Source organism: Magnolia sinica, chromosome 4, assembly GCF_029962835.1.
Source record: "Magnolia sinica isolate HGM2019 chromosome 4, MsV1, whole genome shotgun sequence".
NCBI classification, from domain to species: domain Eukaryota; kingdom Viridiplantae; phylum Streptophyta; class Magnoliopsida; order Magnoliales; family Magnoliaceae; genus Magnolia; species Magnolia sinica.
Window position 1 is genome coordinate 115,211,267 of NC_080576.1, and position 27,428 is coordinate 115,238,694.

The 27,428-nt window shown below is 41.2% G+C and overlaps 1 protein-coding gene across 1 annotated transcript in view; it reads left to right on the top strand.

The window, feature by feature from the left end:
- The first annotated feature begins 4,223 nt into the window (after positions 1-4,223).
- The window catches only part of LOC131243979 (protein NRT1/ PTR FAMILY 5.6-like), a 44,853-nt gene continuing 21,648 nt past the window's right edge, over positions 4,224-27,428 (top strand). The window contains exon 1 of the mRNA XM_058243641.1: positions 4,224-4,321. The gene's annotated coding sequence lies outside the window, so the exon portion shown is untranslated. The remainder of the gene's footprint in view (positions 4,322-27,428) is intronic.

Here is a 27,428-nt window from a genome sequence, read left to right on the forward strand (position 1 = left end):
GTGCGCCTTGTTTGTTACTTTTGCATATTCCATCAGGGGGCCGACCTGACTTTTGAATCAGGATGGATTCTCAATTGAATATGAGTCAGTCACTGTAGGCTTTCAGCCGTCCCTTTGGCTGTGAGTAATCAATGGGAAGACAATCTACTGAGAGTGAATTCATTGAATCTGGCCTATCCTGGTGGGGCCCACCTAATGCCTTTGAGTGTGAGTAATCAATGGGAAGACAATCTACAGAGAGTGAATTCATTGAATCTGGCTTATCCTGGGTGGGCCCACCTAATGGACGTCCTGTATTAATGTTATACCGTGGTCGCAAGTGGACCCCATCTGGTAATGTGTGATTAGTGTTCATTAGTCGCGACGCACATGGAACTGGTTTTCCCCTAGAATTTGTACTGATGGACACGTGTCCAGAGCACAACTACCCACGTGTGGATGCAGGTGTAAACGTTTTGCTATATCACACGCATGCGCAGCCGGCCACATTGACGTAATCCCACGTGCCAATATGATACACGTGTAGAGCCCACCATGTGAGTTTTGATTAAATGGACCAAGACACATGCCGGCCTACTTACCTGTTTGGTCACGAAATCAAATGGATGGATGAAAAGCTTAGTATCGTTATCCATCTTTTACATTCATTGTGGTCCGCCGCGAGATGAATACCACAGGCTGTATTATGAGTGACGGGTGGGCCCCACATGATAAATCGATCAGATGCTGTGTCGATGTACGGATATGGTACATACGCGTGTACGGTTATTTAGTGAGTTTCAAGATTGGAAAGGTGGTCTTTCGGTCTCGGTTCATATGCTCTGCACCAATTATTACATGAGGGATACTTGCAGCCGAACTTTGCGGGATCGGATTCGGTAGTACCCCTACAGTACCGACGTCGGTGCTGGAGGAGCTCTGTGAGAGCCAACATGATTTATGTGTATTATCCATGCCGTCCATACATTTTTAAAGATCATTTTAGTGCATGATCCAAAAAAAGAGGCATACCTAAATATCCTGTGGACCACACCACAGGAAAAAGTGGTGATTGAACACCAGTGATTAAAGACTTCGTAGGGCCCACTGTAATTTTATTTTTATTTTTATTTTATTTTTTTTGTCACCCAACCTGTTGATTAGATCACAAAGACCTGGATGAAGGAAAATCACGAATATCATCTTGGTACAAAACTGTTGTGGCTCCACAGAAGTTTTTAATGGTGGCCGTTCAATCACTATTGTTTCCTTTGGTGTGATCCACTTAAAGATTTGGATCTGCCAATTTTCGGGTTCATCACCTAAATTGATCTGGAAAAATGGATGGACGGTGTGGAAAAAACACATACATCATGGTGGGCCCACGAAGCTTTTCCAGGACTGACCGGGCGCAGATCGGGTACTACCCGACCGGGCCAGCTAGAGATGGATCGGGGCTTACCGTGATCTATATGTTTGATCCACGCCGCTTATCTATTTTGAAAGATCATTTGATGTCTTAGACTAAAAATATGCAGGTAGAAGGTTCAATCAAGCAAAAAACATGAAGTAGTTGACAGCTCCGGTGTACCACACCAAAGGAAGCTGCAGTGATAATGACACCTACAGTTGAAACCTTTCTAGGGGCACCGTGATGTGTTTTTTTTTACCAGTGAAAAAATAAATATCAGCTTGATCCAAAACTTCTCGAGCTCCCAATAAGTTTTTAACGGTGAAGTACAATGCCTAATTTGTGGTCCACTTAAGCCTTGCTCCTGCCTAATGTCTCGTATAATACCTTCATCTGAGAAAGTGATTAACGGCATGAATAAAACACTTACATCACGGTGGGCCCCACAGAGCCCAATCCACGTCCTTTTTAAGTCATGGTGATGCATTTTGGCTGGTTTCGCAGCCACGGGCGCGGATTGGATTTGACAAGGTCACCAGCCAAATCGCTACTGAAGTGACGTCACCAAGCTCAGTGGACTCCACAGGATGCATGTGTTGTATCTATACGGTCCAACTATTTTTAGAGATCGTTTCATGGCATCACAAATAGAATGAAATATATCTAAAGAACAAGTAGACCCCACCATAGAAAATAGTGGGGGCAGTGACGTCCACTGTTCAAAACTTCTTAGGGGCAACAGTAGTTTCCAATGAAGCTGATATTTTTGTTTTCACTTCATCTATCTCTACATTAACTTATGGATAGGATGGATCTCAAAAATACATCACCATGGGCCCTATGAATGTTTCAACGGTGAGTTGTGACGGCTCCCACGGTTTAACGTGGTGGGTCCACTTGAAATTTAGATCTATCTCATTCACTTTGTAATGCCATTTACAAACTCACCAACATGATGTCAAAGTAAAAGGTCAATTATCATCACCGATTTCCTGATGGTGTGCATGTTGATTCTTCTATGTATTTTCATGATATTTTCTCTGCTGCAAATCCTTGAACGGATGTTCATTTTCTTCTTCTATTTTGTGCTCACTGTTAAGGTTGCTAGACATGGTTAATCCATGAACCAGTACCCTAGTATTTTTATAAGAATTCAGTTGATTTTTTTTTTTTAAATTATTTTTTAAAAGAAAAATGGCAAAAGTATATTATAAACAATTGCCAAAAAGGCAAAGGAATTATACAACAGAAGGGCTAACAACCACCGAGTCTAATTAGATGATGAGAATGTAAAAATATTAACGAGACTAAGAACCAAGCTGGTTAGGAGTGAGTTGGTATGAGCTGTGAGAGATGATAAATGATATGAAGACACGACAGGCTCAGTTGGAGGAAATATTGCATACCCTCATGTCACAACAACTCCAATTATATCCTCAGTGGTAACTTGAATGCCATATTTAAATTATACAAGTAGTATAAAATTGTCACTAATAATCTTTTATTTTAATAATTTTGTAGATTTTTCTAAATATTGGTGTTATCTTCCCAGGCCCTACCACATTATCGATGACGCACACTTGTTTATTCATTTTTATTAGACAATTTGGACATGTGTACTTTTTTATGTTTTGGATACTTATAAATTTAAATTTAATTTAATTTAATTATTTTTATATTTCAATGGATGATGATGAATATTGATTAATAGAGGTTATTTTGTTTGATTAAGTAGGTTAAAAAAAAAATTGATATCATTTTGTGATATGTAATGGCGACGTGTTAGCTCATCGCTAATATTTTGTGAAAAGTTATTAGGTCGTTTCAAATAATTAACTCATTAGCAATGACTTGTTGTTTTTGTCACTAAATAGAATTTGTGATATCGTATTTGCGATATAATTGACAACAATCAACACTCGTCGCCACAAAGGCTTTTGCGACGACTTTATGATTTCTTTAGTAATAAGTGGACTCGTTGCAAAATGTCTTTATTCGCGACGGGTTTTATATTTAGCGACGTTTTACGATATGTAATGGCGACGTGTAAACTTATCGCAAATAAGCTATATTTAGTGATAATTTATTAAGTCGTCGTAAATAATTAGTATTTGCAATAAAATTGGCAATAAGCAATACTCATTGCAAAAAAGCTTTTGCGACAAGCGTGAGGTTATTAGTGACGATGAGGACTTATCGCAAAACATCTTTATTCATAACAACTTTTATATTTAGCAATGTTTTACGATATGCAATGGCGACATGTAAACTCGTCGCAAATAAGATATATTTAGCAATGATTTATTAAGTCGTCACAAATAATTATTATTTGTAACAAAATTGACGACAAGCAACACTCGCCGCAAAAAAAATTTTGTGACAAATTTGGGTTTGTTAGCGATGACGAGGACTTATCGCAAAACGTTTTTATTCGCGATAAGTCTTATATTTAGCGACGTTTTCCGATATGCAATAGTGACGTGTCAACTCGTCGCTAATTAACTATATTTTGCGACAGGTTATTAGTCGTCGCAAATAATTGAGTTATTGATGCAACGAGCAACACTCGTCACAAGAAGTTTTTAGCGACGAGTTTGGAGTTTTTGGTGACGAGTTGACTTGTCGCGAAAAGACTGAATTGTTGTAGTGATATGTGCTTAGTGTGTCCTGATTTCATATTATTTTTCAGTTTTTTTATAATTTACAGAAAAATCATTATTTATGTATTATTCTTGACACAATAAAGATGGGTGATACCATCCACCTTTTAAGAAAGATTCTCTATGTGTCTATGAAAAAGAGAGGCTTCAAAAATCAGAAAACTGAGCATTGATAGCATCTCAGTAGAAACATCTTAAAGCAGGGATAAATTTGAACTCCAGCTGAAGAGGGATATGTTGAGGTCCTCCAACGTGATGAGCTAGAAGAAAGGTAATGAGCATAGCTGGCAAAACTCCTTTTGTTCTCAAACCAATTAAACTCATCCTCTGGAACAATACTATTGTTTTAACTTTTCTTTTCAGCAAGAAAATAATTAGACTTTGTAGTTTTAATGAGATTTAAAGGTGGGGATTGAACGAACACTATCCACGCCAATTGGGATTATCTGTGTGGGATTATATGTCTTACCACATGTGATATCCACATATATGCAGTCATATATGGCCATTTTTTACTGTCTTCGTCCATCAAAGCGTTATTAAACTTTCAAACTATTCATTCTGCAATTTTTTATTTTTATTTTTTTTTTTTTGGCATTTACATTCTATTTTTAGGCCCTGTGTGATAGACACCTAAAAATGAATTCATCTTATACATTAGACACCTTGATCTCTAATGCAAAAGGAGTTCATGTTAACGGTAATTACATGATTGTTGTTAACTAAAATGAGATGAACTCATTTTTTAAGCATCAAGGAAACCGAGCCTTAGTCTTTTTTAAGAACTGAAATCGAACTAAATCATCTCTGCTAAAAGATTTTCCACAAAGGTAGGGGTTGAGGGAAATGTTGAGGTGCTTGCTTCTTTCCCCAACGCTGACCCAGACTGTTCAACTAGAAGCCTCCTTTGTAGATGAACCATGGCTACAATATTGATCACAAGTCGTTTTCCTTCAGCTACTTATGCCTCAAGTAGCTAATTTCAGTTTCTACTCTCTCTCTCTCTCTCTCTCTCTCTCTCTCTCTCTCTCTCTCTCTCTCTCTCTCTCTCTCTCTCTCTCTCTCTCTCTCTCTCTCTCTCTCTCTCTCTCTCTCTCTCTCATTTACTGTTGGGCACCATCGCCAGCAGGGCTCACTGGCGGCAGCTGTGGTGCCACCGCTCATGGCAGCAGCAACAACCATCATTCCCACTATCTCACCGTTCCTTCCATCCCTTACCACCCACAACCGTGGCCAGCAAACATGCCTGCCCAAATCAATGATCAGTTTTTTACTTGATGGGGAAGAAGGAAAATAGTTTATGCAGCTAGCTTTTGCCGCCCAAGTACCTGATTTGCTGCTGTCGGTAAAATAACTAAGGAGTCCGGATCCTCTGTTATCAGGTCTACAGAGAATTCCTGATACCCTAATTCCCATTGGTCCACGTCACCACTCACTAAAAAAATAAAAAATAAATAAAAAAACAGCTTCGGACGCCAAACCATTAGGGTAACAGGAATTCTCTGTTGACCTGATAACAGAGGATCCCGACTCAAAAATCAAGGTGTATCTAAACGCAGGCTTAGAGATCTCACCATCAGACCATGGCGAGTTAGAGACAACAGTCAAGCGAGTCAGTTTCTAACTCATCTTGATATGGATTGTGATAATTTTAGTGTCTACAAATTAGAGACAAAGACGGTTCAATCAATCTACCTTTTCAATTCCAGCTTTTTGGGTCCCAAAATTTGGATGCTTTAATTTGCTTATGGTACACCATCTATATCCTGCTATATCCTGTATTAGGCAATCTGCATAATATGGTCCCTGCCCGAATGCTTTGTCTGTGAAGCTTATATTCCCATAAACCTCTTAACAAACCTATAGGTGTTGTGCTCCCACTTTTGTGTGTGTGTGTGTGTGTGTCGAGATATATATATATATATATATATATATATCCCATGGGAACTTCCCATGAGGTGGAGTTGTGTGGGCCCACCGTGATGCGTGCCGAACATCTACCCCATCAGTTAGATGCACGAGTCCATGGAACTTCCCATGAGGTTGAGTTGTGTGGGCCCACCGTCATGTGTGCCAAACATCTAACCCATCAGTCAGATGCACCATTCCATGGTGGGCCTGGGGCTTAAAAATCAAGTCAATGCGTGACTTTTGTGCGCCACACCACATATAGAAGTTGAGAGGGGCTACCCTCCATTAAAACATTCATAATCATTTTTTGGGCCAACCGAGATGTGGTTCACAAATCCAGCCCATCCATTATGTGTCTCCCACTTGGATGAGGGGTCAGACCAAGTTTCAGACGCATCCAAATTTCATGTGGGTCGCACCAAGTGATTGCATATGTTTTATGCATGTATTCACAGATTTTAGATGGTATGGCCCACCTGAGTTCCATATACGGATGATTTTTGGGATATCCCATAATTTAAAAGGGACCCATCAAATGCACGGTGTTGATGTTCGACACACATCACGATAGGGCCCACGCAGCTCGACCTCATGGGAAGTTCCCATGAGCTCAACCACATAGAACCTTTTCCATATATATATATATATATATATATATATATATATATATATATATATATATATATATATATATATATATATATATATAGAGTCATGCTCCCTTGCGCACCTACGCACGTGCGCACTTTTACACACGTGTCATGGGTGTTTAATTTGAACGGTCCATGTGATGCAGAATCCCATGAACCCCATGTGACAAATTTTCACCCTAATCTAAAATTCTGGTGGGCCTTAGCAAAGAGAAATGCAAATCAAAGGAGGAAGCTGTTTTCATTTTTCATGCCCATCAAAGTTTTAGATCAAAGTAAAACTTGGTCCCGGGGGTTTCACGAGGTGCTGCTTCACATGAACGGTTCAAATTTTGGATCCACATCACGTATGATGGGTTCTCAAAAAAGTTCGTATGTAGTACGCACGAACTAGTCTGCAGGTGAGCATTTCCGAGATACACACACACACACACACACACACACACACACACACACACACACACACACACACACACATATATATATGGGAAAAGGTACTATGCGCTCGACCTCACGATAAGCTCTCGTGAGGTCGAGCTGTGTGGGCCCCACCGTGATGCGTGTCGACCATCAACACCGTGCATTTGATGGGTCCCCTCTAAATTATGAGATACCCCAAAAATCAGCCGTATACGGAACTCAGGTGGGCCATACCATCTAAAATCATGTGAAGACACCGTTAAAATGTATAAAAGCACTTGGTGGGGCCCACCTAAGTTTTTAATGCTGTTGAAACTTGGTCTGAACCCTCATCTAAGTGGGACACACATAATGGATGGGCTGGATTTGCAAACCACATCTCGGTGGGCCCACAAAACTAATTATGAATGTTTTAATGGTGCACGACCCCCCCCCCCCCCCCACTTCTGTATGTGGTGTGGCCCACACAAGTCACGGATTGACTTGATTTTTGAGACCTAGGCCCACGATGGAATGGTGCATCTGACTGATGGGGTAGATGTTCGAAACGCATCACGGTGGGGCCCACACAGCTAGACCTCATGGGACGGACTCGTGAGGTCGAGCGCACAGTACCTTTTCCCTATACACACACACACACACAACACACACACACACACACACACACACACACACACACGCACGCACGCACGCACGCGCGAGCGAGCGCGCAAAACTCTGGTGGGCCATACCATCTAAAATCGTGTGAATACATGCATAAAACATTTAAAAGCACTTGGTGGGACACACATAATAGATGGGCTAGGTTTTTGAACCACATCTCGATGGGCCCAAAAAATGATTATGAATGTTTTAATGAAGGGTTGCCCCTCTCAACTTCTGTATGTGGTGTGGCCCATGCAAGTCATAGATTGACTTGATTTTTAAGCCCTAGTCCCACCATGGAATGGTGCATCTGACTGATGGGGTAGATGTTCGACACGCATCACGGTGGGCCCACACAGCTCAACCTCATAGGAAGTTCCCATGAGCTTGACCGCATAAAACCTTTTCCCACACACACACATACACACATATACACACACACATATGAAAATGGTACTATGAGGTCGACCTCATAGGAACTTCCCATGAAGTCTAGCTGTGTGGGCCCCACAGTGATGTATGTCGAACATCTACCCCATCAGCTAGATGCACCATTCCATGTTGGGCCTGGGCTTAAAAAACAAGTCAATCCAAGGTCAGTTTGAAACAAGGTCAAGCGAGTCAGTTTCCAAGTCATCTGTACACAGATGGTGATATATTAGTGACTATTATTTTTTAATTCTGTGAAGCTCATCCTGAGTAGGAATATCTACCCGAAGAATGGTTTGAATAATCATGTGTGATTGTGGGCCTCCTTAGCATCAAGAATGAAATACTTTGAGGAAAAAAATTGGATATTTCTCAAATTGAACTGTCCAAATTGTGAGACTCGATTAGATGATCGTGAATGAAAGGCATAGCCAATTTTGATGACGTGCCTAGTAGATCGATGGACAGTTGGTGGAAGAATGACCAAATATAACCAACAATCATACTTATCCAAACTTGTGTCTATAAATCAGACATTAAGGGCTGGTTTTGATACCAATCAATAAGTAACTTTTTAACTTAAGTTAGTTTAGTAATCACCCTTATAAAAGCAACATTAAATCAGGCACCCAATCACTACCAGTCCACACCTACTCCTTGGATCAAGCCTCCAACTAATGTGTTAGAATCCTAGGAAAAGTGGTTATCGCGAGTAAAAGAGATGTACCAGGACAGTCCTGTGAGGCTGCTACTTGTATCTGCCCCATCTCCAATTCGGATAGGTAATGAAAATAATGAGTTTTCCAACAAGAACCTGAGGAGCACATCTGATGATGCTGTTGCAGCAGATACTCAAATGAACCCAACAGAAACTCCTGAGATGGAAAGGCCAGGTTTCTACCCTGTTAAGAAAGAAGTAGAATGAGAAGTCCAGTGAAGAGCTAAACCTCTGGATAGACATTCAAGGCGTTTCCAACATTCAGGCCATGTCAAATTCAGGTTTCTAGTTCTGAATCCAAGCATGATGATCAAGGAAAAACAAAGAAGAAGAAAAGGAGAAACCTCCCAAAACTCAATATCATCAACAGAAAAAGTCAGAGACCAAAGAGCAAACACAAATGGGCTAAGCAAAGAGGATGGGTTACTAATGATTGGTGTCCTATCATGGAATGTGAGGGGGGTAGGTAATGCGCAGACTACCCATTTTTTGAAAAGAATGATCAGAAAACATCAGATTAAGATCCTTTTATTACAGGAGCCAATGATCAAAGAAGCTCGGAAAGCCACAGTAACTGCGAAGCCGGGTTTTGCTAACCATATTTCAGTTGATGTTGTCGAAAACACAATCTGGATCCTCGGTAAAAGCCATATTCAATTCCAACTGATTCGATCCTCTTCCCAATGCATCATGATTGAAGCTAAATCTGATATATCCACCATTTTGGCAACCATCACCATAGTCTACGCTAATTGCTCCAGGAATCTTAGGATCCAGCTCTGGGATGAACTTAGAGAGGTCCACAGGATTATCAGGGGCCCTTGGCTAGTGTGTGGGGACTTCAACACAACTACTTCTCCCGATGACTGGCTTGGAGGCCCTAGTCAGATGTCTGGTTCGATGACCGATTTTCAGGAAGCTATTTCCGACACCAGCCTGATCGATGCTGGCTACTCAGGCTCCCCTTATATTTGGTGCAACAATCGCACGGGTAGTAGCCACAGATGAGCCAGGCTGGATAGGATGCTCACCAATACTGATTGGGTAACGACGTTCCCTCACTTTAAGGTTCACCATCTCACAAGAGCCTGTTCAGATCACTCTCCCACTCTTCTAATTACCATCAATGATGAATCCATTAATTTCCGTCGTCCGTTCAAATTCGAAAGGATGTGGATGGCCCATGATGATTTCTTGCAAGTGGTTAGAGACAGTTGGAAGAAGGAGATTGCTGCCTCTCCCATGTACAAACTCCACATCAAGCTTAAAATCCTGAAATCTAAACTGAAGTCCTAGAATAAGGAAGTTTTTGGTGATGTTCATAAAAATGTCCAGCAGGCCGAGAGTGAAGGATACAAGGCTGAGACCCTTCTCATCAATTCTCAATGTCAAGACGATATGTAATGCCTCGTGTTTTCAGGACCCGAGTATATAACTTATTTTCCAAAAACCCGAGTGTTAACCTTAAAGGATGGTCAAATTGGAGTATGTATTTTCTTTTCATTCTATCAGAGTAAGTAGATGAGCGTAGAATGAACAAATCAACATAAAGGAAGATTTTCATTATCATTCAAATATACAAGAAGCTACCCATAATAACTTATACAAACCAATGTCTCCATTCTTACAAATACAAACTGAGATAACATTACATGTGAAACAAAGCAAACTGCAACAATCTTGAATTGTGAAATCCTGTAGTAGCCCTTAGCAAATATAATCATGCACCCTTGTCAACTATAGCATACTCCTCACCAACATGAATGTGAATATCATCTAAGCCACCTATACTACCTATACGGTTATATATTTGATGGATGAGTGACCATCTCAGTATGAATTCTCCTTAAGATTACACATCACCGCATTAGGTAAGCATGGTTATAAAACAATAAGGCAATCAAAATAATACATGATGCAGTCTTTTTAAATGCATGGATGTGTGAATGCACATCGACCTGGGGATGCACATCCAGTCGGACTTGGGCTCGTCACCCATGCAAATCATCGACCTGAGAAAATCATCCAGTCGGACAAGAGTCGATAGTCGGTGGTCTAAGAGCTAGCGAAACAATACCTCGAAGATCCTAAGGGCACATGCTATAGCATCCAGAATAGCCACCCGTCATCACCAACATATTATGAATGCATGCTTAGCCAAACAGTTATTAGTCCAGTTACAATCAGCCAATTTAGGTAGGCTTAAAGTCACTGTGGGGAGCTCAGAGTCCAGCGTAAGCTGACAGCTCGGGCATAGTATCTCATTACCACCACCCCCCGCTCATGAGACTACCAGTTTAGGATGTTTAATGGAAACCTGACGACTAATAGCCAATCGTATTACAATATATGCAGGCTTACCATCACATGGTTGCACGATATAAAACATCGCACCCATATAAGGCAAATAGCAAAATAAAGCCACATAGGGCGATATCGAAACAAGCCACATAGACATATATCAAAATAAACCACATAAGACGAGTATCAAAACCATGCAATAAAAGACTATCCTTGAAAACTGTTGGACACAACAACCCTGGATGGTAGGCCCACATCAATGGTTAATTTAAATCATCATAGCCGAAGGTCCATTACTATCACAACCAGTCGAGTTATATCCCAAGTATGGGTGTACACATATAGGTGGGGATTTCCCACTGGTGTACCAGATTAAGTTCCATAAGCAATCCACAAATAATCTACAAGCATAAATAAATATGCAAGATAAATATTAAGCATGTAATATAGCAATTTAATTCCAACAAATAACATGTGTGACCATGAAATAGAGATATCAATTACAAGTTAAAATAGAAACTATAACTTAAGCTAATGGAAAAATGGAAATCTTAAAGGGAAGAATCATCACCTTATACTTTGAATCGCTTACCAGTGTTGCTAGGGAGTGCGTGTTTCCTTAGAATCAAATCCTATCATAAATTGTAAAGTTATACAGTTAGACCCCAGGTTTATATGTTATTCTTAGTTAAGGTCTTGACCTATGGTTTAGATTTCCTTGGTTTTAAGGTTTCTCCCAAGAGTCTAGGTCTAGACGTAAACCTTATGGTTTGGAATTGCTTATTTCTAAGGAATAGAATTTGGTTTTCATTTTAAAGTTTAGTTAAACGCTTAGACTTTAAGATTTGAATGTTAATTAAAGTATAATCACAACATCGTCATAATCCTTAATGATATGATTAAGATTAGCCATGCAACGTTAATAATCCTTGCGATATAGTAAATAATATGATCTACTATCAATGATTGTACATAAAATTGATAAATAAAATATTAGTATTTAGTAATAGTGAGCTTTATTTATAATAACAACTATTAGCATGGTTACCCTACTAACAGTTAGGATCATAGCTTACATTTTAGACTACTTAGGTCTAGGCTAGGTTTAGGGTTTGAATGTTAGTTAATGTAAAATTACTTACCATGTTAATTTAATAACTATAACATAAGTGTTAACATTAATGGTACAACTAATATTAGCTCATTATGATAATAATAATCAGTATGATGGTAGAAATTACTATACTCCTACTATTGATGATGATATGGTGAGCAGAATCATATGTTTAATAATTTTAGTTTTATTTATAATAACTAATACCACTATGAGAAATTTACTAGTGACTAATCATTTTTAATAGTAGTGATAATTATAGTAATGCCAAAGGTAATTAAATGATCTTAGAAAGTATTTAACCACAAGAGGAGGCTCACCCGATTCTTGCCTAACGAGTGGCCCAGATTGAGGCCCAAAATTATCTCTAACTAAGGGCCGAACTGGGCCTTGCTTTGGCCCATTTGTTGGGCTGAGGTTTGGCCCACTGATCTAGTTGGGTGAGGCCCATGAGGATGGAATATTCTCAGGTGCGGCACACCCTGTTCATATGGTGTGGCCCACCAGATCCAAAGTGGGGCCCACAGTGATGTGTAGAGAGGCCCACCAACTGATTGCTTGGGCCAGATAACAACTCAAACTGGATAGCCATTTCCAAACTGTTGTAGGGGCCAGAAAAAGGCCCGGCTTCAGCTCATCGCACTACCTGATTTTTGACCCATATTTCAGTCATTTGCAAGTCAAAATTTCAGCTGTTATCAGGCTGATTTTTAGGTCAGATAAGAACCCAACTGAAGGCCATTTTTCAGTCCAAATCGCAGCCTTGCTGGGGGCCATTTTCAGCTCCATACATGGTCCATTTTACGGGCCATATTCAGCTCATTTCAGGGCTCAGATAGAACCCGTTGTATGGGCCTGTTGGTGGGATGCTTACAGTCCAAATCAAATCCCGGTTAGGAGTTTGTTTTCAGCTTGAACAAGACCTGATGGAGTCTTTGTTTTATCTTAGCTTGGAGTTCCAAGAGGAGGTGGAGAGAAGGGTTACCTGACTTGGTCCGGTGGTGCAGCAGCCGCACCACCCTCCTTTTCCTTTCTTTCTTCTTTCTCCTCCTTTCTATTCTCCCTTTTCTTTTTAGACTTGTCCCACGAGGCCGGACGAAAACCAAAACCATCAACCACCGCCTGCTTCTCGGTGGAGGAGAAGACAACCATTAATGGCGTCTTTGACATCACCATACCTTCCTCCATTCTACCTCTTTGAAAGGGTCCTAATGGACTCTAGGAAGCTTCCAGAAGGGGTCTTTCAGAGCTTGGGGAAGATTTTGGTGGTGGGTTTGGAAGGAGGAGAAAATGGTCATTTGCGAGCCACCACAAGAAACGGGAGGGGATCCTGCTGCTGCTGCTCGATACTCTTCCTCATATAGAAAATCCTACTGCTATCTGGACCGTTTGATGAAAAATAATGGTCAGGATTGAGCTGGTTTACATCGGTTTCCAGGTATGGCTGGCAAAACCAAACTGTCAGCGGTTTCCCTTTACAGTGGGTAGAAAACCTTGGGGCGGTTTGAAATGGGCGGTTAGGATAGTCCGAAATGAATGGCCAAGATTAAGGGTTTCCACTTCACGCGGATTGCCTACATGGCAACAAACAGTTTCCAGTTTTGGAATTTTTTTGTGTTTTTGGGGCTATTTTGCGCTGGTTCTCGTGTGCCCACATGTGCATGAAATTTAGTTTTGATTAGTTTTATTTTGGTCGAGCCTGCCCCTTGAATCAAATAGACGGTTTGGATCATTGGGAAGGTGACCGATGCTGGGCCACACTTGCATCAAACGGACGCTCTCCGTTTTTCAAAAACGCCTGTAGGCGGGTGCAGCTGGAGAGAGAAATCTCCGTTTTGGGCTAGGCACGGGTCAGAGCTTATCTGACCGTGCAGGCAGTCTGGTGCACCTCGAGTGTACACCAGCTATGCACAAGCGCATCACTAAGTGGCTTCTGCCATGATGTTTCCGATAAATCCACACCGTCCATTTTATTCGGTGGGCCCTGCATTAGCCCCTGACCAAAGGTGGGGTAGATCCAAGGTCCAGGTGGGCCATACGAGCTAAGTCTTAGCTCCAATGGTGTCTTTCCATTGATCCAACACTTGGATCATCCCAAGATTGGACGAAAATGGTTAAAAATTCCTAACTAGCTATCTGTAAGACTTTCATCATTTATTACCAACCAACACTAATATTTTATATAAATTTCATCACTTGTATATTACTTATAATTAAAATGAAGCACATATATAAATATAACCTTTTAATATTAACATACTACACTATGTACATGCTATTGGTCATGTATTCATTAATATATAATTTATAATATACAATATTATACTATACATATATGTATGAATTGGAAATTGTTTAATGTCGCGTTTAAAATCCACTTGTTAAGTAATATACCATTCTATAAAAATATCTAATAGTTTTCATGCACATATAAAAAAATATTTAATACTACGTTAATATTTATAATTCAATTATATCGTAAAATTATGATTCATTATTATTATTATTACTTTTGTTATTAATAATAATAATATTATTATTATTATTATTATCACTATTATTATTTTTATTACCTTCTTCTTGAGGCCAAATTTTATTTATTTACTTAATTATTTATTATTTTTTAAATTGATTATAACTCGTTCCATGGGCGAATGGCTCCATCTTGTGGTTACAGGCCACTTCTATTCACCATCCCAGTTCTTAATGGTGATGCTCGAGTACTAAAAAGTACGGGGCGTTACACGATATCATCAACCTCAACTGAGCTCAGGCAAACCTGAATAAGGCCCTTCTGCAGCCATCCTGCAAGAGGAAATTTTTTGGAAACAAAAATCGAGAATTTTGTGGTTGGAGGAAGGAGATAGGAACACTAAATTTTTCCACAACTCTATTCTGGATAAGCATAGGAGAGCGTCCATTAATCAGCTCAAGAGATTGACAGGTAAAAGTATTGAAAATACAGAAGATATAAGTGATGAAGCTGTCTACTTCTGTAACGCTCCGAATTTCGAGGTTAAGCAAAGCTCAACTCCCGAGATCTGTCGCATCACTTATGCAACATAAATAATGATGATTAAATATTTTCTGTATTAGTACGTTAAACATGAATGGGATTACACCAAAACAGCATATCATACTCCAGAAATACTTAAAATAAGCAAACAGGAAACTGTGATAGATATAAAGAGTATGTAAGTGATTATCGATCCCTAGAGTATGAGTATGGCACCAGGCCAAAATAATTACATGCATAGTTTCCAAAATTTACATAATGATTAAATGTGAATGTACGACTAAATCATATAATCCCTGTAATCCCGTCGATCAGTACAGGGCATACATAGACCCACCTGATAGCTGCATATAGGAGAACTCCTCCTCCTCGTCGTAAAAGTTCTACTCCATCGCATAAGCCGTATCATCATCTGCAGCTAAAACAGAGTCTGGTTGGTGTTTTAAAACACCGTTCCAAAGTGGGAGTGAGTGATCAACTCAGTGGAGCTATAAGGCAAAAGTTAATATGTTATCAATTCAGTCAAGCAGTAATGATAAAGCAGTACAACAATCATGTCCTAAGTACTCTTGTTAATGCAGAAATGATATGCTATAATGATGCATGCCCTCGCCTGTACTCCCTCAGCAACATCATCTCACGATCGCGTGCGCTTCCTCATCAAAGAACATGCAATGCGGTGCATGGTCATGTTAGCAAAGTTCTTATTCAGGCTTATTCGTACAGCAGGTTCGGGAAGCTAAGGTACCTCCCTTTATATAATTTACCCAAACAATGATCCATCTAGGGTCATTAATCCTAGTTTATCAAATATGATAGGCAAGTTATAGGGCAACATTACCCCTGATTTAAAAATATTGGATAGACAAGTTCACGAGTTTTCACTTGAGGTCACTGCGGGAGGCTCGTCACCATCCGCATAGGCCTGTTTTATACTCGAGGTCACTACGAGAGGCTCGTCACCTAATCGCAGGCTAACAGCTCGAATACAGTGTCTCATACCACCGTATTCGGCTAACGAGTTTGAATTACTCACTGGTCACTACGGGGAGACTCGTCACCCCAGCGTAAGCCGACAGTTCGACCACGGTGTCCCATACCATCATGCCCGACTCATGAGTATTAGCGGATCATGGTATCATGGTTAAACGGGCTTTATATTAGTAAGTGGTACCTTATATTCAAGCAGTGGCATCCATACATGATAAACACACATTAGGCCAATCGGGTTACTTGACAAATTCGATTGGTACAAGCGTACACAAAATTAATCGACATGGAGAGTATACGCACTCCTCGTGGCCTAACTACTGTCGATAATCACCGTACGACTCGGATTCATCGAACATATCCGTTGCGGTGAGACTAGTTCGAACACTAGATCGAAAACCATTACCAATTACCTGGACTACGTAACAGTCCCAATTACAACCAAATGCAATAGATAATTACATGTGATAATCATAACAGTGTTGAGCAAACAATTCAAACATTACAATCATTTAAGCATTTTATAAAACACAAAATGAATATATCATCACACATATACATCTCATACATAAATCACATAGTTGGATTTAAGTTACACGAAGGAATTTTATACATATAGCTAAGGTAGTTGAGGATCTCATCTCAACACCCTTATAAAGTACAATTCATCAAACACTTGCTCATTCAGACATTTTATCAAACACTTAGGTTACATATTTCGACATACATGATATAACTTAGTTATAACATATATTAGGGCAAATCCTTTCACATAGAAGTTATCATACCTATAAAAATTACGTATTCTAGATTAATAGTCATGGCAAGCACAAATCATGATTTTACTTTCATTCAAACATTTCAATAAACACATGAAATGCATTATATTCGACGTAGTTCATATAAGTATAATACATGAAAAACATCGTATCTAAACACATGTGACAGCAATCAAGTCAGTTAAAAATCATTAACTGACATTGAAAGCCTTGAAAACCATAACCTAATCGTTTATAGTATGCACCTTTCGTCGGTACGCCAATTACGAACTCGATTCGTATACAACGTCTTTACTACGGCACAACAGCTACGTAAACATTGAAATATGTTAGCTATTTCACCGATTTCTCTATTTGGATCCCTAAAACAGATTAGGGTTAAGATTTCTTACATAAAAATGGAGTTGAAATCGATGGTGTAGCGACACGGGAGAGCCGATTCAGTACGTGGAGTGGTGGGAGTGAATCCCAGCAACAAACCACAAATTTCTCACACTTCTCCTCACTCTTTTCTCTCCTCTCTCCTAGGGTTAGAGAAATTCGTATGGAATGAGCGAGGGGTGGATTTAAGGCATTATATAGGCCCAGAAGCGATGTCAATGGCCCCATCGCCATGGTATACTTAGGATATAGGCAAAGGGTGTCTGTTTCAGGCCAACGGAGCTCATCTGGAGGTTCATTACCTACATACGGTCTGAAAATTTTTTTTTAACAATGGACCTAAGCCAAGTTAAGATTTCGGTCTGATCGGATTTGTGGATCGACCGTGAAAGACTCATTTCAGTTCAACGGCTATCGTCACTCGATCAGGGCCAGAAGTACAATGACATGTGTAGAGAAATCTTCCTGATCCAAGGGTGTAGTTAGGTTAGAATCTGACAGTCTGAAACTTTAAATTTGGCCCGCAAGCGAATGGCCCAATTCACTTAAGTTTGAGTTCATTTTCTAAAGGTACTCACGTTTCTTACACACTTCACTCCAGGCTCAAGTTGTGCGTTTCTAGATGCTATTTGGACTCAATTCCTATCATGGTTGTCAAGTCCAATAAGGTGGTCATAACCTTATAGTTTCGCGGTCATCAGACTTTCGACGCGCGGTCCAAGTCCAACATGGAGTTTCAATATGCTTCCGAGAGCAATTGGGTTTTGAGATTGCTCCTAGGTTTTTAGGTAATGTTGAGTTAGCGATTTTAATGGTTTTGGGTCTTGCAGTTCGTATAGAAAGTGCTTCAAACTAATTCCACAGATTATTTAGTTTAGCACTTAGTTAATTTTTGTCAAATTTCTAAAGGATTCGGTCTTTAGTGAGTTTTGCCTGAGGTGGTACTTGGGTCTTTGTACGGATTTTTCCGAGATGTTATAACTTCTTCCAATAGCTTTTCACCTCAAAAAGAAGCAACCGTCCGAGCCATATCTTTAACTGCATTCTTAGATTAGTGGACGACCGCATGAATGAAATTCTCACAAGCCCGCCAACTATTGACGAAGTCAAAGCTGCGGGCTATGCCATCCCTACTGAGAGTGCCCCTGGTCTCGACGGGTTTGGTGGGGCTTTCTATTCGTCATGCTAGGAAGTGATAAGTGATGATGTCTCAGACGCAGCCAAAGACTTCCTTAGAGGAGGCCCGATCCCCAAGGTGTTTCAATGCACTCTTCTGTGCCTCATTCCTAAGAAGAAGAACCCGGATTATGTAAAAGACTTCAGACCAATTAGCTTATGTAATTGCATCATGAAGATCTTCTCCAAGATTTTAGCCTCCAGGTTGGCTCACATTATGCCCATGCTTATCTCTAAAGAGCAAGGTGCGTTTGTCAAATGAAGATTGATTGTCGAGAACATTTCCATTGCTAGGGAGATGGCCCATGAGATAGATCGCCAAGTTTATGGGGCAATCTAATTATTAAACTGGATATGGAGAAAGCGTATGATAGGATGGAATGAGACTTCATCTCGCTAATGCTCCAGAGTTTCGGTTTCAACCCTTCTTGCATCGACATATTACAACATTGCTGGAAGGACATGTTCTTTTCTGTGCTCATCAACGGTAAGAGCTTTGGTTTTTTCAGAAGCACCAGAGGCCTTCGTCAGGGAGATCCTCGCTCCCCATCCATCTTCATCTTAGCATCTGAAGCCTTCAGGAGAGGAATTAAAAATCCATTTACCTCTGGGACCTGTCAACCTTTCTGCCTTCCCAAAGCTTGTCCAACTATTTCCCATTTGTTTTTCGCTGATAATGCTATTATGTTTCTTAATGGCAGGATATCAAACATGAAAATCCTCCTAAACTTTTTTTATGAGTACGAAAACTCCTCAAGTCAAAAGGTCAATACGGTAAAATCCATCTTCATTGCTCCAAAGAAAACTTCAAGAAGCAAAGCCCAGCGACTTAGCAACATTTCGGGCTTCTCCCAAGGTTTCTTTCCAACAACATACCTGGGCGTCCCCATCTCAAAAGGCAAAATTTCAACTCCGCTTCTGCAGCAGCTCGTCCAAAGGATTATCAAGAAGATAGATAGCTGGAAAGTAAAGCTTCTCAACCCTGCAGCTAGATTGGTTCTGATCAGACACATCCTCTCAAACATTCCTATTCATCTACTGTCAGCGATAAATATCCCTAAAGCTGTTATTAAATCCATTGACAGTGCTATCGCAAACTTCTTCTGGGGCAGTACGGAACATGAGAACAAGAGGCACTAGGTTAAATGAGAGAAAATATGTGCCCCTTATCAAGAAGGTGGTTTGGGTATCAGGCGGCTTGAGGATGTTATGCCGGCGCTAAGAATCAAAATGGCCTAGAACCTCCTCAAAGGAACGTCATTTTGGGCCAACTTATTTTCAGCGAAATATTTGTGGAAGTATTTCTCTCGCCAGGGCAGGATGTTGTCATTTGCCTAACCAAGTTGGAAGGAAATCACCAGAGTTTTGCCCTTCACGCTCCTGCATTCTAGATGGCTTCTTGGTGTGGGCAACATCAGCTTTTAGTTCCACAACTAGTTAGGTAATGGGATTCTCACTAGTGCGGTCGTTTCTACCATCCTAGCCCATTTATTCTATGCTTCAATTAGATATTTCAATCCGATGTCGGGTATCCAGAACCTTTCTGACGTCCAAGATATAATCTCTCCCTCAGTTATGCAGTCGATTCTGGCAACTAAGGTAGGCTTTTCCAGTTGCTCTGATAAACTGATCTGGGACCTATCCTCGTCTGGAGATTTCTCCATTAAGGCGTCCTAGAACCGAATCAGATGGCAGCAACCGAAGACCCCTTAGTCCCCTTGGATCTGGAACAAATTCTTGCCCCCAAAGCTAGCCATTTTTGCATGGAAAGCTCTTGTCAGGGCGGTCCCTGTAGACACCTCTGTCCAAAGGTTTGGAGTCTCGTTAGCATCAAGATGTGAATGCTACATGCCTCAGACTTCAGTCAATCTGATGCAAGGCCACCAGGCTCTCTCTGATCAGCGTCCTCACCAGCTCCCCCCCCCTTCTTTATTCAGCTAGCTGTCAGATGCTCTACAGTCCAGCATTCACCACTCTGCCCCTGTTATTCTTAGCTCTCAAGGATTGGAGGAAAGCATCAATCATTTGTTCTATCAGGGCATAATAGCTAAATGGACCTGAGAATTCTTTGGCAAGCTTTTTGACATTCCCTTAATCCATGGTCAACCTCTTCTCCATCGGTTCAAACTCTGGATGGCATCAGCTAGCCTTCGTTCTTGCTCTACGATTCTCACTGGCCTCCTTCCCAGCATCCTCATTTGGGAGATCTGGATTAGTAGGAACTCAGTAAGATTTGAAGGCCACACCATGTCAGTCTCCAAGATAATCTCCAGATCTTGTCGCTAGCTGCGCGAGATTGGCTCCTCCATTCCTGTCTCAGGCAATCAGATCTTCATTGAGAGCACCATACTCAGCATTCTGCAGATCTCTAATCCCAATCCTCCTCCCGCTGTCAATCCGATTATAGTGCGCTAGTCCAAGCCACCGAGGGGCTGGCTGAAGCTCAATATTGATGGGTCTTTTAGAGGCAAACCTATGGAGAGTGGAGGCGGAGGTGTTTGCCAGGATCACTCTGACAATCTCATTTTTTACTTTTCATAAATACTACGGATCGGCTTCCAACACGATTGCTGAAGCTCAGGCCATGCTTGATGGTTTGAACATTTGTTCTAGTCTGAATCTTGCCAACATCATAGTGGAGTCCGACTCCAAGCTCATAGTGGAGGCAGCAGGAGACCCTTCTTTATTAATTCCGTGAAAAATCTGGTACACTATTGGAGAAATTCATTCCATAAAATCGAGCCTCAACCTGTCCTTCTCGCACATCTTTCGTGAGGGGAATGCAGTGGTGGATGCTCTAGCTAGGCTGGCCAGTGATGGGTGTCCAGATAGAATTTATAGTAATCGGTCCTCTCTTCCGAAGCATGTGAGAGGGGAGCTTGTTTTGGACAATGCGGGGCTAGGAACAGTTAGACCTCCTTGACCCTTGTGCAGTTTCATGTTATGCCCCATTGGTATCTTTCGGTCCTTTTCTGTTTCTAGTTAGTGGGTACACCATAGGTGCGGTCCAATCTCTTTTTGTAGGGACCCACCCGAATGGCTGTAAATCTTGTTGATTAATGAAAGTCTTTCGAGTTAAATAATAATAATCATAATAAAATAAAATAAAAATTTGCTTCTCTCTCCCCATGTGATGTAGGGTCCATATCAAAGGAGGCCCCACATGATGGATAATCCATATCAAAGGTAGGGCCCACATAATAGATGGTCCACATCAAAGGTGGGCCCCACATCAAGGTGAGTGCACATAATAGATTGTCCACATGAAGGGTGAGTCTCTAATGATGAATGATCCAAATCGAAGGTGGGGTCCACATGATGGACAGTTCATATCAAAGGTGGGCTCCACATGAGGGGCGGCGGATATTGAAGGTGGTCCACATGATAGACAATAACACTGAAGGTTGGCCCCACATGATGGATGGCCCACATCAAGGTGGGGCCCACATAATGGATGGTCCACATCAAAGGTCAGCCCCTAATGATGCATGGCCCACATCCAAGGCCGGCGGGCCTCACATGATAGATGACCCACATCGAAGGTGGGGCCCACATGATGGATAGTCCAAATCAAAGGTGGGCTGCACATGATGGGCGATGGACATTGAAGGTGGCCCCCACATGATGGACAAGTTATTTTGATGGTGGGTCCCACATCATGGATGGCCAACATTAAGGTGGGCCCTACATAATGGACGGTCCACATCAAAGGTCAGCCTCTAATGAAGCATCCAAGGCGGGCCTCACATGATAGACGACTCACATCAAAGGTGGGGCCCACACGATGGATACTCCACATCAAAGGTGGGCTCCACATGTTGAGAGACATATATTGAAGGTGGGCCCCACATGATGGACAAATTACTTTGATGGTGGACCATACATGATGGATGACCCACATCAAGGTGCGCCCCACATATTGGACAGTACACATTAAAGGTGCCGATGATGAATGACCCACATTCAAGGTGGGCCTTGCATGATGGGTTGTGCACATCAAAGGTGAGGCCCACATGATGGATGGTCCACATCAAAGGTGGGCTTTACATGATGGGCAGTGGACATTAAAAGGGCCCCCACATGATGGACAATAACATTGATGGTGAGCCCCACATGATAGTTGACCCATATCAAGGTGGGCCCCACATGAGGATAGTTCGCATCAAAGGTCGACCTTAATGACTAATGACCAACATCTAAGGTGGGTCCTGCTTGATGGATGTCCCACTTCAATGTCAGGCCTTTCATGATGGACAGGCCACATTAAAGGTGTGGATGGCCCGCATCCAAGGTCAGCCCTACAAGATGGATAGCCCACATCGAAGGTGGGCCTCATAAGGTAGATGGACAACGAAGGTAGGCTCCACATGATGGATAGTTCGCATTGAAGACAAGGTCAAGTTGGGCCCAACATAATGAACGATCTACATCAAAGGTTGGGCCCATATGATGGATGTTCACTCCCCAAGTATAGGGTTGTGATGTAGTAATAAACTCGGTAAGACCGAGGTCGAATCCACAGGGACTGAAACTTGTTCGTGATCTGAAACTAACTAGGTATAGAACTAGCAAAAGATATAATCTAAATCCAACGTAATTTGATGAATAATGGTGAGAGATTAATCTAAACTTAAGGAATTCAGAGGAAGGGAAACTGGGGATTCAGAGGATCCACTTGTAGAGATTAGGGAGATCTTATGCCATCATCATGTAAACTAAACTGAACTTCTTTTAATATAGTTTTTAAAGAGATGAAAGTTATATGAATTAGAATGGATTCCATCATCAATCCATGCCCAGGAGGCAAAGCAAACAACAGAATTAAACTAATTACCAACCAATCAATAATGCATGAAAGTTTAGGAAGCGTATCATCATCCGACCATGCCCAGGAGACAATGGTGAACAACAGGGCTTCCTGACATCATATACATCAAAAGGGAAAAGGAGATATTCAAGGCCATTGCAGATCCATTGTAATTTCAGTCACAACAGACCATTAAAGACAAAAAAAATATTCCTTTAATTAAACTAAAAACAACATCAATTCAGTTTGAAAAAACAAAGCATAAGTAAAAAGCTCCCATCAGGCTACAAGCTTCACCTCTTAGCCCCAACTAAGGGGTTTAGCCAACCCTAAACATGATTAGCAAATCCCTAAAAAAAAAAAAATTTATACATCCAAAGCAAAAAAGGAAAAAATACCCTTTAATTCCCAGCCTTCTCTCTCCACGTTCCAACCCCGTCCCTCCTTTTGCTCACGTTCCCAGCCTCCACGTTGATCACCTTCCCTTCCATTTTCTCCCTGGCTCTCTCTCTTCTCTCCTTTTATAAAGACTTGGAGTCGGTTGGAGAGAGTCAGCTAGAGGTGTGCGTAGCTCTCCTTGCGTAAGTTAGTTTACACAGTTAAAAGGCCGGCACGCCCAACTCCCTATTTTCCTTGCCAATCAGCGAACTAACCGCCACTTCTTGATCAGATTTTCATCCCTACAATATGGACGGTGCTAATTCTTCTTAAACATCAAAACAGAGGCCCACAGCAGGACTTTACGCAGCAGGATTTCCAGACGCGCACTCCCTGCGTAAAACAAGTTGCGGTGAGTGTTGTGGGGCCCATGATCAATCCTATGCAGTAAATCCACTCCGTCAATTGTCTCTACAACGAAATTTCAGCTGGATGTGTCCGACTTTGGAATGTTATGGACGCGGCCAAAGGTGGTAATCACGCTGCAATCGGTGCAGGGCTGTCCGTTTGTGACCGTTGAAACCAGCACGTATGGGTGCATGAGTATACAATATCAACATGGTTTTGACCATATTGCGCCCCTATGCATGATTGACGGCTCGGATTGATCTTTTTGTCCATGATGATAGCCCACTGAGATCATCCGCAGCCTCTGTTTTGTAGACAGAAACAGAGGACGCAATGCTATTTGAGTCGGTGGTGTTTGTGGGCCCACACTAGAATTTCAATGGAAAATCCACTCCGTCCATTGAATGGCCCTCAAAAAAATGTTCATATTTGATCAGTTTTAGATCAAAACCGTGGTAGCTCATGGTTTATTTTATTGCACCGTCGGTCGTCTGTTGGGACGGTTGAAAAACGATCGACGTTGACTTCTTTAATTCCACCACCTAGGCTCGGATAATACGGACCATGGGAATATGATGGACGGTCCAGATCACTGATTTGGATGATTGGTGAGGCCCACTACATAAAAACGGACAGACAGCGTCCGTCCGCTATTCTCCGTGTGCGAGAAGGATCAGGTCAGCGGCGCTGACCGATCGTCTTGATTCGGTGTACATCGAGTGCACTTATGCACTGTGCACTGACGATGTCAATGGGGTCCACTCGTGATGTATCTGTATAATCCTCTCCGTCCATCTTCTTCCCCTTTTAATTTAAGACGTTGAGTCCAGAACTGAAGCGCATCCAGAGATTAGGTGGGCCCCATATCACTGTTTTGGTGACTGATCTATCAGTTGTGCCACTTCTAGAGGCATCCAATGGCTGAAATTTTACGTATATGGTTAATTTATGGACCTCAAGCCATGTATGAATTTTTGAGCCAAACAGATGATGGAAACCCAGTGATCTTGCATTTTAGCTGACTTTCAGGCCGCTTGAGCTTCAGTTTCTCAATTTTCGCGGACCCCTGGTGTGAAATTCCGTTGATCTTGGTCCCCTGGAGTCCGTCCCTTGCCTTGGTGCATTCTGAACGTTAATTCCATGCTTTTAGTACCCTTTCCCAATCCAGGTTCGTGAATACGCCCTGCATCACAAACATGATTAAATCAGGCCGATAAACAGTACTATGTTTGTAAATCCTGGCAATAACTGGAGTCTGATATGCAATATTCGACCCTCAACACAACCCCCAACCAGCATCTTGCTAGTCCCGAGCAAGGTATGCAAAAAATAAATTGAGAATTACAGGACAATTTCTACAAACTCAAGAGATTTATGAAAAACAATTCAGATACTTGAATTCTAAGATCATGAATGTTGGCATTACTTTCTCCTAAAATCAAGCTCACGGTAAACTTCATAATCAAGCTCAAATATTAATCCATTAATTAGAACAATTCTAAATATTGAGTTCCATGGGTGTATCGTGTAATCTCGGCTTATCATTAAGGTTCACTTCTTAATTTCATGATATTATCGGTAAACACTAAGATAATTCATAATAACTCAAACTTTCCTCACTGATCATCTTTTCATTAATCGACCTTTGATATGTATTTTTTTTTTTTCATAAAAATACCGCGAAGGGGAGGAATCAAATCTTCACCTATAGGGAGCAAACCTATGATGAAGACCATTGCCCACCCCTTTCCGCCGGCTACTTTGGGAAGTTGAACCTTCACCTATAGGGACCAAACCTATGGTAAAGATTATTCACCCAATCTTTTCAATTTTCTCAGGCCGGTTCCTTTCATGCTTAGTGAGTACTAAGTAAATCTTTTAATATCAAAATGAAACCTTAATGTGAAAGCGAGATGTGACATGTGAGATCATAACTCAATCAATGTGTACGACTTCTAATTCTGGATTAACAATTCAGACTTAATTATGCAATCCAATAGATACTGAATCCAGGCGTCTTAAATTTCCAACATCATGTATCTTGAAATTCCAAGTGCCCTAGATGGCTGTCAAAGTCCCTTCGAATTCACAAGAAAGTCCAGAAAAATTTAAAAAATTTCACAATTTTTGTTCAAGACCAAGAAAATGCTGATTAGGTCACCTAATCTCCAACCACCAACCTAAAATCTACATTGTCCTCAATGTAAAAGATATGAACGTGCAATGCACTTGGGACAACGAAAAGTAAATATAAAGTGATGGGAAGATAGTACCTGGATGATGAATCGAGAGACACTTTCCAAGAGATCGCAGCATGGGCGTCGGTCAGCACGAAAGAGAAGGCAACATAAAAATAACAAAAAATAAAATCCTACCTATACCACTTTCGTAGGTGCTCTCGATTGCATTTAGCATATGCAACAAGCCTTTAAACCCCTAGGTTGCCCCTAGTGGATGAGTTGTAGTCTCGTGAGGGTTTGCATTAATGTTACCCACAAACATTGAACTAACTAATGATAGAAATGAAATGAAATGAAGAGCTGGGTTGCCTCCCAGGAGCGCTAAGTTTACCGTCTTCAGCCAGACAAATAAAGCAACTGTTCTAGTCCTATGAAAGCGATAAACCTACCTTTACCTCCATCAAACTAGGAGATCTATCCTGATAAACAGGAGCAGTCAGGGGCATGGACATGTCCTCTGAATCAAATTTCTCGACAAATGGTTTCAATCGATGTCCATTGACTTTAAACTCCTTGCCATTGTCGGAATCTCTTATCTCAACGGCCCCATGAGGAAAAACAGTAACAACAATGTAAGGGCCGGTCCAACAAGATCGAAGCTTACCCGGAAAGAGATGTAATCGAGAATTGTACAAAAGGACCTTCTGATCAGGTGTGAATGATTTTCACAAAATATGTTGGTCATGAAATGCTTTCATCTTGTCCTTGTAAATTCTCGAATTATCGTACGCATCATTCCAGATTTCCTCAAGTTCATTCAATTGAAGTTTGCGTAGCGAGCCAGCGTTGTCCAGATTGAAATTAAGATTTTTGATCGCCCAGTACGCTTTATGTTCCAGTTTCACAGGCAAGTGACAAGCTTTCCCATAGACAAGTCTAAAGGGAGACATTCCAATAGGGGTTTTAAAGGCAGTACGGTATGCCCATAAGGCATCGGTCAATCGGATTGACCAATCCTTACGATCAGGGTTAACCATTTTCTCCAAAATGTGTTTAATTTCCCTATTAGAAATCT